Source organism: Coffea eugenioides, chromosome 3 (assembly GCF_003713205.1).
Source record: "Coffea eugenioides isolate CCC68of chromosome 3, Ceug_1.0, whole genome shotgun sequence".
NCBI lineage: Eukaryota > Viridiplantae > Streptophyta > Magnoliopsida > Gentianales > Rubiaceae > Coffea > Coffea eugenioides.
The window spans coordinates 48,374,091-48,385,547 of NC_040037.1; the positions used below are offsets into that span (position 1 = coordinate 48,374,091).

The window sequence follows — 11,457 nt, forward strand, 5'->3', positions numbered from 1 at the left end:
AGTGGCTAAAAACGGTCGTCCTAGAATAATTGGCATTCTCACATCTTCTTCAATATCTAAGACAACAAAATCCACAGGTATTATAGATTGTCTTACCTTTATGAGTACATTTTCCAAAATACCCATGGGATGTGTGATTGACCGATCCGCCAATTGCAATGTAATATTGGTAGCTTTTAGCTCTTGAAGTCCCAATCTCCGGGCAACCGATAACGGCATAAGTGACACACTTGCACCTAAATCACATAAAGCATTAGAAAAATGCAATTGACCAATAGTGCAAGGAATAGAAAAACTTCCCGGATCTTTCAATTTAGGAGGGAGTTTATTCTTAATCAATGCACTACACTCTTCCGTTAATGCTATCATCTCATTATCTACAATTTTCCTCTTCTTTGACATGATGTCTTTCAAGAAACGTGCATAAGAGGGAATCTGTGTTATAGCATCAATGAAAGGAATGTTAATGTGCAATTGTTTAAACATTTTGAAGAATTTTTCAAACTCCCGATCCTGTCCATCTTTCTTCAACCTGTGAGGAAAAGGTATCACATTAGAATTTAATTTGGGATGAAGTGCATCAATATCAATGATAACATGATCATTTTGACTTTCTTGCTCCCCTTCAATTGCTTGCTTCTTGTCTTTTTCACCACCTGAATTTTCAAAATCGAATCCCTCAACCGTTTTACCGCTTCTAAGAATGATTGCATTGACATGCTCTCTCGGATTCACTTCGGTTTTACTTGGTAATTCACACCAGGGTTTCTATTGTTGATCACATTGGCAATTTGACCAATTTGAACCTCCAAGTTTCTGTACATCCCAGCTAATTGGTCCAACCGCCCCTCAACTCGCTCGAATCTATCCGAAGTCACCTTAGCAAGTTTTTCCACCGCGATCTCCCAACTTGGTTTAGTTTCAGCCTGTGGTTGCCTTGGTTGAAATCCCGGCGGATTGGTTGGCCTTTGTTGATTGCCTTGATCTTTCCATCCAAAGTTTGGATGATTTCTCCACCCCGGATTGTAAGTATTCGAGTAGGGGTTATTTTGAGCATTACGATTGTAATTATTGACGAATTGTACCTGCTCAGAATCAACACACTCATTAGTATCATGTTCACCTCCACATATAGAACAACACGCTACATGTGCATTAGATGAACTTGGACCAACTCCACTTTGTCTACTTAGCAACTTCATCACATTATTCATTTGAGCACTCAGCATATTGAGAGTGTCCATTTCGATCATACCTGCGTGACGTCTTGTATTACCTCTCTCATTGGCCCATTGGTAGTTATTTGCTGCCATTTCTTCTATCAAATTATGAGCCTCTTGGGGTGATTTACCCATTAAAGCTCCACCTGCAGCTGCATCGATCATAGTTTTAGTAGAAAAAACTAAACCATTATAGAAGGTTTGTATGATTAACCATTCCGGCAGTCCATGATGTGGACATTTCCGAAGCAAATCTCTAAACCTTTCCCATGCCTCATATAATGATTCACCTTCCAATTGGCTAAAACTAGTGATATCCATTCTAAACTTAGCAGTCTTACCTGGTGGAAAATACTTATTTAAGAATGCTCTTGATAGTTCATCCCATCCAGTGAAAGTATTAGGAGCATGAGAGTGTAGCCAAAGTTTGGCCTTATCTCTCAATGAAAATGGGAACAACCTTAGTCTTATAGCATCATCACTAACTCCATTCATTTTAATTGTATCACAAATTTCCAAGAATGTAGCTAAGTGTGTATTAGGATCTTCTACTGCATTACCTCCAAATTGAGATTGTTGAACCATTTGGATAAGTGATGGTTTAATCTCAAAATTGTTAGCATTTACCGTAGGCCTTACTATGCTTGTTTGAGATCCTTGTGTTCCCGGTAGAGTATAATCTCGTAGAACTCGCCTATTTGGGTCATTTTCGGCCATCTCTTCCTTAAATGGTAGATCTATTGAGATTTCCTCTATAGATTGCCAAATCTCTTGTTCCTCTTGCTGTGGTGGATGCCTCCTTTGTCTACGTAGTGTCCTCTCAATTTCTGGATCAAAAGGTGTAACTTCTCGAGACGCCCGGTGCATACACTACAAACAGAAATAAGAGATATTATGCAATTTCAATTGTCAAAAACTGATTATAATATAAGATTAAATATAATCTAAAAAATAAAGCTGTCTAAATTAATAAAGATGATTAGGCTCTAATATTGCCGCTCCCCGGCAACGGCGCCAAAAACTTGACGGGTTTTTACTTTAAGTGCAAGTTTAATTCCGAATTTACACCCGTTGGACTGCAAGTATACAGGTCGCAATTGTAGTACGAGATGTGTATCGGGTCGATCCCACGAGGAGCAATTTAAAACAATTATTAGATACTAATTTACTCTATTATTTAGACTCGCAATTAATTTGAGCAGAAACTTCAGATTTTAATTCAACTACAAAAATTCTTAAATAGATAAATGCAATTTCACAATAGGAGTAGAATTCACTAAATATTAAGATCTAGGGATGTAGATTCCACTTATGACACAAAAGATCTAAAATGAATTAATTCAACACTTGTTACTGCTCTTGTTTAACCAAGGATTCATTTCCAGAAATACCAAAATCACATTCTCATGATAATAATGGGTTAAAACAGATTAGTTTTGTCCTAATCTCTTGGTAAATACTAAATCTGTTCTTATTCACACATGAAATGCAGATTTCATCCACTTGAATGTATTTCTATTCTCATGAATATACTACTCAAGCTCTACTTATGTCATTCCATTATTTTTACCATTTCTCAATGAGTAAAAACAACTATAAACCTGCTATTGGTGATCAAGCAACAACAAGTAATCCAACATACACAAGTAGATAAGTTAATACAAGACATAACAAGAATGAATAACAATCAACTCATATCATTTGGCCATAAGCTTCATCTACTCCCTAGATAAAGGAAATTAGCTACTCATGAATGATGAAACACTCATAACTTCATTAATGTAAATCATCATGAATTACAAATACAAACAGAGTAAAGAAAGTCTTAGCCAAGATATGGTGAAGCCTTCCAAAAATCTCCTTTGTCTTGAACTTAGATGATTACAAGATGAAACCTCAATTGTCCCTTACAAGTACCTAGCTAGAGAGACTATGTTTTTCTGTAAGAAGCTAAGCTACGAATGGTTGTCCAGACCTCCCTCAATGTCTCTGCATAAAAACTACTCAAAGGCTTATTTTTCCAAGTCAAATTCCAACTTTTGATTCCCCAAATCTAACTTTGTTATAATTGTCAATAACCAATATTTTTGACTTGAAAATAAGCCACTTTTCTTGCCCTTTTGTCTTCTGAAGCATGTGCACCGAATTCCCTTGCATCTTATAGCTGGAAAGTGGTGTGAACACAAGAGAATTGGCTGAGTCAAATTGCAGAATTTCGGCTATAAAACGCGCCTACACAAAACGCGGCATAACTCGCGTTTTGTATACTCGCGTTTTCACTCTGGCCTTATTTCAACTGCGATTTTCTCATTGATAAAGGCCAAACTAGCTTTTGTGCAAAACACAAAAGTTGTAGCCCTTTGTGTTAGCTTTCCAATGCTTCAAGAATCATCCAAATCGGAGCTTTGTAGCCTGAGATATGATCGAAATACTGTCACCTGTTCAAACCTCTGTTTTAACTTCCGACCACAGAATGCAGCTTCTGTATTCCAACGTTTTGCCCATGAATATGGCAGAAATGGATTTCGATGTCTTCATACGAATTGTAGGTCTCTTTCTTAGCTTTAAAATGGTATAAAGATCACCTCAATCCGATAAGTGTAGCTCCAGATATGGTCAAAATACTGAAGAGTGTCAAAACTGACTTGTATTGCATTTCCTCACTTGAACGTTTTTCACTTCATTCTTCTTGTTGCCACTTGAATTCATCACCAAATCTCTATTTTTTACCTCATTTGACATCCTTTGGTGATTGAATCATCATTCCTGCATAAAAATGAAGTTTTTACCATTAAAATCAATAGAAATGCAATATTATCCACTTTTACCAAAAATATATAATTTTACCAAAAACCTCTTTATTTTATTTATAAAACTAAATAATCAACTCAAAATTAACTAATAAAATGCACTTAAAAATACGTAAAATAAACTCTTATCACTCGTGAATAGTACTTGATTGTTTTCTTTTGAAAACTTTAATTTGTATTATAGCTGATAGCTATAGTACATATTCCGTTGGATTGTATTTAAGTTTGAAAGCTAACTAATTGTAAGTATGAGATATTTTGGAGTACTTTAATTATGTATTGAAGTTATTTGAAGCATTCCGAACTTTTGAATTGTGGATTGTAGTGAGTCCTGGCGAGAGTTGGGCAGGCGTCCTGCGAATATCCTTTGGTTCGCCTTAGGGAGAAGTGGGGGCGTCACACTTTATCGCCTTCAAACACCTCTTCAAGCAATGTGTAAAAATGATTGTATCATCAGCAAAAGCAAGATACAAAACTTGACCTCCTGATAATGCAAAAACCATCCTCCTCCCATTTTCAAATAAATAAATCAATCCATGACCAAGATATTCAGCAGCTATCACAAATAAAGTTGGTGATAATGGATCTCCTTGACGACGAACACCACGAAAGGTCTTTAAGAATCCCACAGCTCCACTATTTAAACTAATTGAAATCCAATTGTTGGAGACAATGCGAAACACAAGATCATTCTAGTATTCGCTAAACCAAAAATCTCAATATTTGCATAATGAAAGACCAATTCGCCTAATCATATGCTTTCTCTTAACATATTCAGTTCCCGGAGTTTCTTATCAATCTCAGCCACAAGCTCTTGAACTATCAACATGAAATCATTAATTCGTCTTCCCAGCGTAAATGCCGTCTGCAATGGGGATAGAAAGATAATTTATGGGAGAATTGTTGGGTTTGTGAGTCCAACCCATTTGTTGGGCCAAGTCACAATTAGAGCCCAAAGCCCGTGTTCATTTGGTTTCCGAGTCAGTTTTTGACTTGAGATTATAGCAAGTGACTAGTCAATTAACTAAAACTTGAAGTCGCACAAAAGGGAATAAATATCAACCTGTGAGATTAATTGTAATGTTATTAAACTCGAACCGGATAGCGATTTGGCTAAACTATTGAATCAAGGGTCAACTAGTCAGATCGGTTGGACTGTTTTTAAAAACCCGCTCATGTCAACATGACCTCATAGTTATTTTATATATATTTTTTATAAATTACAGAAATATTGAAATTAAGTTCTTAGTTATATTCGACCAATCATAAAAAATGTTCCAAAAATATTAGACTTGCAATCAAATATACACCTAATAATTATATATAAAAATATAAATTCATGGCTAAAATATGTCCATTCTCCAAAACTACTTGAAAAACTAAATTAAAACAAATTAATGCAAGTTGGAATCACTGATGCTAAAATGATAAGATCATATGGATGAAAACATTTTGATTTAGAGATCATTCAGGAAAGCGAATGATTTTGGTATTTACACTAAGTGGATGGCGTTTTCTTATTCCTATTAATAAATAAGACTCAAATTATGTTTGGGAAAAAGAAGAAAGCAAAGTTTGAAAATTGGGTCAACCAGTTGAACCGGGTCACTGGTTTAGTTAATTTTTGATGGTTTTAACCAAAGCGATTTTGTACTACAAACTAGCTCGGAAAGATGGTCGATTCATAGTCAGACCGGTCGAATCGATCGGTCTAGTCCGAATCTAACAACACATTTAATTATTCCAGCCGTCAATCTTGTAAGTTTTGAGAAGAGAGAAAGAGTAAATTGGGGAGAAAGAAGCTAGAGAAAGAGAGAAGCACTGCAACTTCAAGACCTTGATCGGATGGTAATTTGAAACCTAACTGAAATCAATTTTTAGGCAGGCGATCCTCTCGTCAAGCTCTATCCATCTATCTATTCCGATTTTGGATTTCCTCTTCACTTGGTAACATCCTTTCAAACCCATTTCTATGGCAACTGCAGTTTTTGAGAGATGAATTTGTAACAATTTCAATTGGTTGACATTGATGATGTTGTTGTCATCTAGATACTCCACCCATGTATGCCCATTATTATGATAGTGGAGATTTTGATTGGACTAGATCCTATGGTTTTTCTCAATTTGGGTTTTCCATATTAAAAATCTTGGTGTTCTATGCCTGTTACTTTGTATTTTATTATTATTGTTGAAATCGTTGCTTGGTGATTTGGTTTATTTCTCTTTTAATTGGTACTTGGAGAAAGAGTAACTTGTCTTGAGTTAACTCTGATATTGTGTGCCTGAACTGGTATCACTTTCCCAGCAAGAATTGCATTTAATCTATTGCCTAACATCTTAGAGATGGAATTTGCCAATTTTTTTTAAGAGAGAAACGCAGTTTTAGCCATTGTATTTATAAAAAGGGTAAAAAACAAAAAAAATCCTTTGTGGTAAACCTAATATATAGAAAAGCTCATCGTGATTTCAAAATGTACAAAACGACACCTCATGCTTTGAACTAAATTGTAAAGGTGACGAAATCCGTTAAAATTAACAAAAATGGCTTATTAGAACCTAAAAAAAAAAATTATATCTAATTTTTAACAAATATACTTGTTCTATCTCTTAACCCGCAATTCTCTCTCTCTAGAGAATGAAACGAATGATTTTGTTGAACTATCTTTTGCTTAGTTATATTAAGGCATTTTTGTCATTTCATCCATCCCCGTTAAATTTAACAGATTCCGTCACCTTTACAATTTAGTTTAAAGCATGAGTTGTCGTTTTGTTCATTTTGATACCATGGAGGACTTTTCTGTATATTAGATTTACCACAAGGGGTTTTTTCTGTTTTTTACACTTATAAAAACTGGCGAAGGTAACTACCACCAATGTGAAGTAATACGATACCTTAAAAAACATTGTTGTTTGGATGACAAAGTCTTATCCACCACTTGTAACAACCTGTCCTTAATGTCTGGAGTAGGAACATTTCTTTGACTAAATAGATTTATATAATACTCCACCGCCATCTGCGTTACTTCTTCATAGTCCGTAATATTGGTCACATTTTAATCCTTCATCATGGTTGGGAGGTTAAGCAGGGAAGAAAGCAATGTCAATTAAGTTATATTATAGCTTCCAAATCACATGTTTGAGATTTTGTTATTGTCCTTTTCCAAGATCAGATTCATATTGGAGTTGATATTAATTTATTTTTCATGCTCACTGATGCGTAGAACCAAAGATAAAATTAATTAAAAAAGCAAAAGAAACAAACCCAAACTTAATCCATAGTATAATACGGTCACAGAGATGATGTCATATATTACACATCTTGGTTTACAAATCCACTCAAACTCAAACTTAATTACAAGACATCAGAATTTTACTCCCACTATCTTGGTTGAAAAAGCACTCACAAACCAAATAGATACATATGAACACTTGATCAAGTAGAGAATAACAGCTACTTACTACAAATCCATGTATAGCAGCGCTTGATAGTCTGATTAGTTATCTTCTTGAGAAATGAAAATGAGATCATTTTGAGATATCCAATGGCATGCTTCACTTTGGCCAGGAGAGGTTTTCAATACCTTAAAGGCCACGTGATTAGGGGACCAGTCTGAAGTATCCATATGACATATCACAGTGACTGTATTAATTGGAATTTTAGTCTTAGGTTCAAGAACATCCACTGCATAAACTTCAGTTTTGGACAGCAAATGGCAGAAATATGTTGAAAAAGGAAGAAATAATTCATGACATGACACAGTTTTCCCAAATTTAAGCTTTTTCATCTGTCCAACTATCAAATCTTTTCCAGAACCCTTCGTGTTTTTTGAAGTCAATGCGACCAAATGGTTGTTACCTGTTGCAGTCTTTGCAAATTCAACCATATCTTCAAGGGATTTTACACAGCTCTGAATCTCATCCTTAAGAGCAGGAGTGTTGCAATAAACAATGGTAGATTGAATTGCATCTTTTGTTTGTGGGTTTTTCAAGGATTGAGGAAATAGTTTTTGTAGGTCATTTTCTGCAATAGAGATCTTTGATGCAATTTGAGAAGGAAGAAATGAATGTTGAGGTAATTGGTTTTCCAAGTCTGGGAGATGTACCATGCTTCCTTGTTTGAGAAGCGAGATTCTGAGGAAAGAAGAGGGATCAACATGCTGCACATGAGATGGGCTAATTCTGCCATAGCCATAAAAAATATTGTGTATCAAATTATTAACGAATGATTTGGGCGAACAAGCTAGGTTTGCAAGAGAACAATGATTTGCATTGAATGGAAGATTTTTCTTGGACACTAATGAAGTGAAATGTTCAGCTTGCTCCTTATTCAATGGAGATAGTTTGGACAGAAGATTTCCAGGCATGGTACCTTGGACATTTTCTGACCAATATTTGAGCTGATTCAACGCAGTAAATGAAGAAGATGGAGTGTGTGCACCAAAAAGGGATGTAGGAAACATGAGGGCAATGACAAAGAGAACGATGGCAAACCCTGAAGAGGCCATTGGTTTCAAACGAGACTACTGTAGTATTGTGACTACTATAGTATTGGTACTAATTTGCTTCAGTGGATGAAGTGATGATGAGGACTTAGCTAGTGGAGCTGCTTATTTATACTAGTAGTCAAGCCTCATGTTTGCAAATGCTGTAGTTTCCAAATGCATGTAATGTTCACGAATTAATCCAGAAAAATGAAAGTAAATAATTGAAAAAAAAAAAGAAAAAGATTCATCCGGATTGACATTTTGCAACTTTTACCCTTTGGCATCAGAATGGATTAAACATAATAAATACCATAGCATTTGGCGTGTTTGGTGATATGGCCTAGAACATTATTTTTATTCCACTTTACTCTCTCAACTGGCGGCCGTAACTCCTAAGATATTAGTTAGCTAAAAGACATTTGTAGTCTGAGACTGTGATTTGCAATATAGTCCCTCACATTTAGTGCGTCTTGCAGTATAATCGCTAACATAATTTTTGCAGTAGTTTAATCTACAAAATGGTGGTAAATGCTAAACGTTCCAAATGACAAAGATTTTGTTAGTCAAAAGACATTAACATCCTTGCATTAGACGAAGGTATCTTGACTACGATTTGAACCTTTTTCTTTTCCATTTTGTTTTTCCAAAAGCCCATGAAATTAGTGTCAGAAATGCATGAGGGATGGTGCATGCTGTTTGAGGATGCTCACCTCGGCCACCCCGCATGTCCGAGGTGAACCCACCTCGTCCCTTATCAGAACTCATCCGTGTCTTGGGCGTAACCCCTGAGCTCGGCCGGATCCCTAGTCTACCGTGTAGGTGACCTCGACACCTCCACCTCAGCTGTACGCTGATGATGTCAAGCCACCTGACATCACCCGGGACCAGTGCTTTATCTGAAAAGCACTGACCTTTATGCAGGACTCCCCGTCACCCTGCCCAGGCGGCTACAGTGTCAGAGTCAGACCTCCTGGCCTGGAACAGAGCCGTAATGGCAGAACATGGGTCCCGCTAGCATGAGCTCTCCTTCCTACCATCCACTCCCGCTCTATAAATACCTCTCATGTACACCCAACAAGTAAGCACACTGTTCATTTGACGATACTATTATTTCTCTCGTTCTCATACTAACTTGAGCGTCGCAGTGATCCCAGGGGAGAAGCCCCGCCATTCACTTCGAACAAGCAAATACACCTCACTTCATCTCAGAGGAGCCTGATTCTGGTCGGTTCAACTACCCACCAAAAATCACCTCTTCACTGTTCAAGCCAAAATGTCATTAGTGAATTCCTGTAATAACCATCCCTTCCTGCCCATTTTCTTCTACCATGAGTTTGCTGAAGAAGTGGACCTGAACTCGTTAACAGCTGAGTTCAAACTGGCCCTCCCTCTTCTCTCTTAATCATTCAGTGCCATTTGCTGTTGTCACAGTAAGATGTACTGGTACGACTTACTAGCGGGACTATCTTGAGCTCCAGAATATAGCAATATCTGTGACAAATGAAAAGCATCACACGATATTTTCTCAAGTACATGTTGAATAGATAGAGAGAGAGAGAGAAGGTAAAGTAAATCCCCTTGCAACAAATTGTCGGTCTTTGGGGCTGCTACAAGTGGAATTCCTTGGCAAGGTATCAAGTGCATGCATGGACTATAAAATGAATGCACGTAGAAGTAGAAAAGAAAAAGGTGATCTTTCTGGTTTCTGCTAGATTTTGCAATCTACATCACACCGTCCCAACTCTTCGTGCATCTTTATTGGCAGCACCCCAGAACTAATGAATGGGCTTTGTGTGGATGCGTTGAGACCTTTTAGAGGAAAAAGTTAAAGGGAGAGATGAAGATCGATGCTTTTCTTTAAAGCTACATAGCTAGCATCATCATATGAAAATGAAAATGAAAATGAAAAAGCCACATGCTATCAAAGGCTTTTGTAAAGGAAAGAAACATACATCATATGATTAACAAAACATACTTCGGGATATCAACAACCAAGAAATTTCCTTTCAAGATTTGCGTATGATAACACTATTCTACTGCATTTGTATCTCACCTAATTTAGTTTAAAGAGGAACATCTTGAGCAAGAGAGAGATGCTGCTGAAATTGAGACATGAAATTTTCTTTTAGAAGCTAGAATTGAAACTTTTCATAAAAAAAAAAAAGAAAATAAAGTGCAAGAGATATCAATTTTCAGGTTAAGACAACAATGAGAGAGAGAAATAGGTGCATAATTTAACTCAAATCTCTAGAAAAATTATATGAAACACGGTTTTGAGTATTCATTTTCTAGACCAAATCTTGATTGTTAGGTTTAATTGCTTTTATGCTGCAGTGTGCCAAGATGTCATAAAAAAAATATTTATCCTAGCTATTAACCTGATATAAGCATCTCCTCATCCTATACCATGAATGAATCATGGATACGAAAAGAAAAAGGATTTAAGATTAGAATTAATATTGAGCAAATAAATTTAGCCACTATGGACATGGTATAGGAAGAATTAAACAAAAGCCATCTTCAATTAGAATTAATTATGCTACAAAATCTACATTAACATGGCAAATTGGGTAACAGAATTAAGTATCTTGAAATTTTGCACATTCACGAAGCATCTACGCGACAACTATTCTTTTTTATGTATAATAAACTAAAATTTATTTCAGATCAGAAAAAGCATAAAATACTTTTTCTTTCACTTTAAGAAAAAATGGTGAATTGGGCGACTACGATGTGAATGGATAAGATAGTAATCCCAGCAATATTGTTTCTTTAAACTTTTTGTCGTTCTACTCTCAACTTGTTTCTTTTCCACTAATATCCATTCTTTTCCTTTCCTTTCCTTCAATTGAAACGGTAACTAATTTCTTTTTAATGGTGCATAAATTACTTTAAAAGAAAACTGCAGTGAGATACCAAAAGTTCCCAATTATATGCTTTACT

General features: G+C 36.0%; 1 non-coding gene across 1 annotated transcript; it reads left to right on the forward strand.

Annotated features, from left to right (window-relative positions):
- The first annotated feature begins 1,443 nt into the window (after positions 1 to 1,443).
- On the forward strand, positions 1,444 to 1,550 carry LOC113767154. The gene has a single exon (XR_003467877.1). It is a non-coding gene; the product is annotated as a small nucleolar RNA R71 (small nucleolar RNA).
- Positions 1,551 to 11,457: the final 9,907 nt, after the last annotated feature.